The sequence below is a fragment of the Lycium barbarum genome, chromosome 3, assembly GCF_019175385.1.
Source record: "Lycium barbarum isolate Lr01 chromosome 3, ASM1917538v2, whole genome shotgun sequence".
Lineage (NCBI taxonomy): Eukaryota > Viridiplantae > Streptophyta > Magnoliopsida > Solanales > Solanaceae > Lycium > Lycium barbarum.
The window spans coordinates 113,107,575-113,114,346 of NC_083339.1; the positions used below are offsets into that span (position 1 = coordinate 113,107,575).

The following is a 6,772-nucleotide window of genomic DNA, read 5'->3' on the forward strand; positions in this document are numbered from 1 at the left end:
CCAATGCATCAGATATAATCAAAAGAGGTGAGAACTCCCTGAAACGAATCAAGCGTCGGGTCGAGGCTCATCAGAAGGAGCTATAACAAGCTCTGTGGATGGAGTGCCGATCCTAACAGTGGTGGCAACCTATGAAGAGTTTGGACCTAGGGACTGTGAAGAAGTCTCTCCATCTGCTGGTGGGATCGTGGTATCAGTGCCCTTTCCCTGACACGACATAAGTTCTATGAAAGAATACTCCCTAGTGACCTGCAAATTACGCTAAAGCTCCTCGTCAGTGCGAGCCACACGATGCCCATGCTCATAAGCAGCTGCTAAGGTGGCCTGGCGCACCTCCTCAGAAGCATCAGGAACTGCCAAGTAGGTGACTAAACGTCAGTACATGGTGATCAAAAGTTAGACAACACAAAAGGACTTAAATTTTAAAATGACATATTTAACCCTGCCAACTCCTCATACCCGTCATCTCCTACACCCTGTGGATCAGTTGTAGTCCTAGTGTGGTCAGATGAACTCGTCGCGATCTCTGGATCTGTCTGGCCTCTCCCGTCCTCCTCACTACCCATCGCACCCTCGGTACCCATGGCCTCGAATAATGGAGTGGGGGATGCAAAGAAGTTTGTTCTCAGCTGAGCGAGATCACCCCTCATACCGTGCATCTGGTCAGTATCGCCCACTTCGACTTTGTCCATCCACTTCTCGAGGCTTACAAATCGATCTTCCAACTATTTTTGGGACCCAGCCACTGCTTGCCTAATCATTTCCGGAATAGTCTGAATGAACTTAGCAACATTAGAGTCTATCGCGCGCACTGTGCGAGCCATGATCCAGAAAACAACCACAGAAGGAGGACGCAGCCCTGAGATGGTGGGGCGGCAGTAGTAGGTGGTGGGGTTCCACTGGCTGTGGATCCTGCAGCAGTGCTGGTGGAGGAAACCTCAGAAGCTGTGCCTAATAGAGTAGGAATGGCAGAAACGGCAGGCCTCGTAAGGTCCTCTAGCTCGGTAGTAAGATCAACTACCTGAGCTCTCGCTCTCTTTGTCTGTCTCTCTGGGTTATCCTCACCCTCTATTCGTAGAATATCCACAACCCCGGTAGTCTGGCAGTCTCTGTTAATCCGTTTGAACACGGGCACCTAAAATCGTCGGCATAAAGCAGTAATCAAGTAAGGGAATGGGATGGACCTCGAAGTTTTCCAAGCTCTATCAATAATATGGTAGTAAATGATCCGCCCTACATTGATGTGTACCCCTGTCATGATACACACTATCAAACCCACCTTTTGAATGCCCACCAAAGTCTCATTCTAGGAAGGCCAGAATCAGCTGTTGATGAAGGATAACCAAAATTTTGCCTCAATGTTCAAGGTGGCATTCATAATCCCAACCCTCGAGTGTATCCACGGAGGAGTGGTACCTCGAGCCACAATAATCTCAGCCAACCAAGCTCGCTAATCCTCAACCACGTCCTTATGTATCTTCTCCTCATACTCCTAGTGAGATGTGTCATTTGTCCCGAAATATTTTCTAGTGATCCTCTCATGGAATATGGGCACTGTCACCCCCCGAATTGTGCACCTCGACAGCATTGTCTTCTTCTTTCCCATAGCCGCCCCTAAATTAGCATAGAACGCACGGATAATTTGTGGCTCGAAGGTCCGGTGATTCTGTGAAAACCATCCAGTACCTTGTTCTGAGTTGTTCCATGATCCGTGGAAAATTCTCAGCCAACCCCTTGAAACTAATTTTCTTTTCTAGGTTGAAGGAGTGTTTGTTGTCATAACGTTCCTTCACCCCTGGGTCTTTGGACCGGAGGCCATCTTCATACTTAATTCGTGCTGCCAATTGGCAAGCCAATCTTTCATTGAGGTCTGATGTAGTGCCTGTGGCGGGGGTGACAGACTGAGGTTCAGATGGTCTGGATGAGGGACCCTCTGCTGAAGCTGATTGTCTTGGCCTCTCGGAGGACCGCCTCCTTCTTTTATTGGACCTACTGTTGACGTCTGCTGGGTTTTTCTTCACAATTGACTTGCCACGCGTCATACTGTACAAGAAACACCTATTAACCAAAAGAAAATGAAAATATTTTTGTGTTTTTTATTAAAGAGAAGCAAAAGAAAGCAATAAACTATCAATGATGCAATGGAAATTGAAGAAGAGTAGTACTGAAATTTGGGGTTTTGCGGTCGCAAAGAGGTATGCGGCCTCGCATCTTGAAAGATGCGGCCACATACTCAATTTGCGGTCCCGCAAAATAGGCCGCAAACTTGCACAAATTCAGCCTCCCACTGCCACATTTGGGCTCTGAATATGTGGAGCAAGATGCGAATGCATCAGGAAGATGTGGTCATGCATCCAGGTCTCTGTGGGCCTAAGTTCAAGATACGACCGAGATGCGACGTCGTATACTCAATATGCGGTCGTATCTCCATTGTCGTCCCCAACCTTACGCTCTAAACTCCATTTTTTATGATTCAAGCCCAACAACACCCAAATTTTAGTCTTTACAGCGTGATTAACCCATCCCACAAGTTTAACAAACCCTTAACAACCCATAAGTTCAAGAATTAAGCAACAAAAGAAACCCTCCCATATACACACGATTTCATAGGCCATGGAATCTATTTCAAGCAATCAACGCACCTACTAAGGTCTAAGGATATGCTATACGCTCTTATCATGATCAATCAACACATTTTCACATTAAAATTGAATAGAGTAAGTCATACCTTAGAGATTAGAAGGGTGAAGGTGTGTGCATAAACCAATGGTCTCGAATTTCAACCAAAGCAAAACTACCAAGGCTTGTGAAGGGGGTTGTGATTTAAAGGGGCCGGTTAAGTGTGAATTACGCTTGAAACTGAATTCATCCCGAATGGATTCATATAGATAAAATATCATCTTAACACTAGGTTTTTACACATTCACACCTAGCTCAAGTTTATGGGGCGTTACAACTTTTTTGCTCTGCATGTGCCTTTGTAATAGAGCCTCTATGTTGACCATTCATAGTTTTTCTGATCTGCATTCCACCTACCTTTGTACTGACACACATCTATATATATATATGTAGCTTGTTTGTTCATGTATCTGGATCTGTCTCTGTTGCTTTGTTGTAATGGAACATGTCCTTGTACCTGTTCTTACCATACTGTGCTGACTGCTTCTTCAGATATTCTATATTGTCCGAACCTTCTATTTCGCTAGTGTTACGTCCCGTATTTTTACATATTGGGACAACCCGAATGAACTCTGATAATTTAAGGCCAAGACTATTTCGGGATTTGAAGTCGGGACTTTTGACCATTTGATTTTATTTTGAGATATAAGTTATGTATGAAATTGATGGCATTGAACACTTAGGGAAATTGGGACCACAATTCATAAAATTGGGATTAAAAATCTTGCACAATAGGGCCCCTAGCCGTGTGGCTTTGGAAATGGTCCCACACATGTTGTGGCCAATTTTAATTGGTCCAACACATGTGTGGACCATAGGGACATGGAGATATTTTAGTGGGAACTTAAAAATATGACCTCTAAGTCATTTCTCTTTATTTCTACACTTAGAATAAAAATTTAGAAGGAGGAGAACAACAACTCCAACCTCACGGCTAAGAGGAGAGAAACACAAGATCATTTCTAGCCTTCTCAAAAAAAAAATTCCTTGGTGTTAATCAACTATATTGAGGTCCCTAAGTAGCGTGGAAGAGTTGTTTGGGTCATCCAACCACTAGTTGTGCCCAATTGCAAACCCTAACTATTGAAGGAAGTGAAGAACAAAGGTAAGATTTCATCTTGTTTATGTATTGTGAATCTTTTATGCCTATTGTAGTGTGCTAAAATGGATAGAAATAATGAAATATAGAATGTTGAAGTTGGGTTGTGTGTTTGGCATGTTGGCCGTGTAAGTGGGGGCGTGTTGTGTGGTATTGGATTGATGAATTTATTCTTGTATCATGTTAAATTGTTGTAGAATGGAGAACTTTGTGCATTGAACGAAATTCGTATATATAGGAATCCTTAACATATGTATATATGTGTGTTGTGGACGAATGTGAGTTTTATAAGGTGTCGAAGATCGCATTACTACCGCTTAGTATGCCAGTTGTCGTCGTTATGAATTCTAGTCTTGAAATGAACATTTAATGACTTATGATTGATGGGAGATTGTGCGGGCTGTTTTCGGCCAATTGGGAGAAAAATTGTGAATTGTTTAGAATGTCCTAGAATATTGTGGTAAAGACTCGGGTTGATAATTAAATGTGTGAGCGATGTGGTGGCTTGAATGTGAGCCGTTGAATTAAATATTTGGAAAGTTGTCGAATGGTGAAAAAGAGAGCTATTAATGTTATTTTGCCTTCCGAATTTATTATTGATGTTGCTAGCTTGGTTATTGTGGTTGTTGTTGTTGATTTTAAGCGAGATAAATTCTCGGGATGGCCTATTTACAGGGGAAGTGCTGCCGAATTTTCTGTAGAATTTAGAGTTAGTTGGAATGAAAAATTTCTTAGTATGCCTATGGTTAATATTGGATATTCATTGGCACATTTTGTAGACCTTGGGGAGCCCGAGGCGTAAATTTGGAGTAGCTTTAGATTGGCTAGCTTGGAAGTGCGTTCGAGGTATGTAAAGCACCCTTCTTTCATTTGGCATGCCTTAGTTATAAATAGGCTAGACTACTAGTCTTAAGGAAATCCTAAATTAAAAATCCGAGTTCGCTATGATCTTTACATACATTCCTTGGCACTCCTATGTATGATATGATGAAATATGAACTATTATGCCTTTGAAGAAATTGATTTCCAAACTTTGCACAATGAGTTGATTTAAAGAATTCCGAACTATAAATGTCATATCTTCCTCCGGAAGGTTCGGATTGCTCTAATATTTTTGTAAGGGTTTATATGACATATGATGAATATATTTTCTATAGGCGGGCCCGGCTCGGGTCAATACCCGTCCGTGGGTCCCGCGACTTTCCTTTATGTAATTCGGAAAATTTTTGAAAGAATTTGTTATGATTATTATTTCGAAACTTAAGTATGATCATTTTGCTTAGGTTTGAATTTATGACAATGATTTTATGCATATGACTACTCACGACTCTACTCGTGAATTCTGTTATTCCTTCGCCGAGTCCCGGGCCGGTTCTGTTATCGTGCGCATTTCGATATACTCCGGAGTTATGCTGTGTTTATGGTTCACCGAGCTACTCGCAAAAGAGGGTCGGGTTCCACCTATATTTGGTGTTATGCTGTGTATGGCGTTATGTTGTGATGTGATATGTGACGGGGATACGGAGATTTGAAATCTTTCTGGTGTTATGCTGTGTTATGGCGCCATCGACAGGCGGGCGACCATATTCTTTTGTACCCTATGCATGACTTACATATTGAAACTAAATAATTTGATAAGATTGGATTTGCACTTATAGTTGATACTCCCATTTCGTTATGTCTCAGATTTGCTTTCTGTACATTCTGCTTTGCATACTCAGTACATATTTCGTACTGACCCCCCTTTCTTCGGGGGGCTGCGTTTCATGCCCGCAGGTACAGACGCACAGTTCGGTGATCCCCCAGTGTAGGATACCCCTTTTGCTGTTGGAGTGCTCCCCTCCCTTCAGAGCACATCTTTTGGTATACACTTTTGTTCGCTATGTTGTATATATTCGTTCATGGGTACGGCGGGGCCCTGTTCCGCCATATGATTCGTTTGGTCTGTTTAGAGGTCTGTAAACTTATTTGTGGGTGTGTGTGCCTACTTCTGCTCAGTTGTGTTTATATGATTCTACCCATTGTGGCAGCCTCGTCGGCATGCATTTTGTATATGTTTAAGGCAGCCTTGTCGGCTCGAACATGTATATGTTGTTCTGTTGGCCCTGTGTGGCCTTTGTGGTATTTGCTGTGTACAGGGTTATTTTGGATAGTCCGAAAAACAAAGGAAACTCTGCCGAATTTTTTTTGGAAATCTTATAAATTTGAAACACCGCCTTGTCGGCTTCTGTTATATACCTGGATGTGTTTGATATAATCTGAGGCAGCGTTTGATATTTGTGTCGGTATAAGCCATCTGTTTGCCACTCGGATTTATGATTGTGCTCGGGTGCCCAATTCGAGCACTAGTCACGGCCCACGAGGTTGGGTCGTGACAGCTAGCTTCCCTCAAATTCTTGCCCACACCTTATATCGACACTTTGTGTTATCACTGTGCTTTCTTGCTTGGAGTTGTCACTAAGTCTTTAAGTTGTTTTAGGTCTTTACTTTGTCAATCATCAAAACTTTACATATAGCTTTATGCCAACAATTAGGATCGTCCCCTTCATTCTATGCTGACCTCGCCCCGGACTGGCTTCTTGGGAAGTCCTTTCCAACAGCGCTCACAGCCCGACAGACCAGTTGATGCGAATCAATACAAAAACAAATTTCTTTTTTCTTCAAAGAAGCAAGTTTCGGTGCTAATCAACAGAAAGAAAAAGCCCATGAAAAAATATAATGCTATTGAAGAAGGCCTTGTTGACGACGAGGAAATGGCAATTTGCAGGATTGCCCTTCGCTGGAGGTGGTCTTTAATTTTTACCCCTCAAAATGGTGGTCTTTAAATTCTGCTCTTCAGGCAAAATTTCTGCCTTCACAGGCAGAATTTGCACGGGCAGAAATTCCACCTGTGCCAGAATTTTGCAAAGTCTGCCTGGCGAAAATCTGTCTTGCGATTTTTTTTTTTAACTGAGTTGGGGTTCAAACCCACAACCTTGGAGTGTTAGGCGAGAG

At 42.6% G+C, this 6,772-nt stretch overlaps 1 long non-coding RNA gene across 1 annotated transcript; it reads left to right on the top strand.

The window, feature by feature from the left end:
* The first annotated feature begins 3,342 nt into the window (after window positions 1-3,342).
* LOC132634017 (uncharacterized) lies at window positions 3,343-5,902 on the top strand. Its single transcript, XR_009580000.1, has 3 exons — window positions 3,343-3,784; window positions 4,558-4,624; window positions 5,555-5,902. It is a non-coding gene; the product is annotated as an uncharacterized LOC132634017 (long non-coding RNA).
* The last annotated feature ends 870 nt before the right edge of the window (window positions 5,903-6,772 follow it).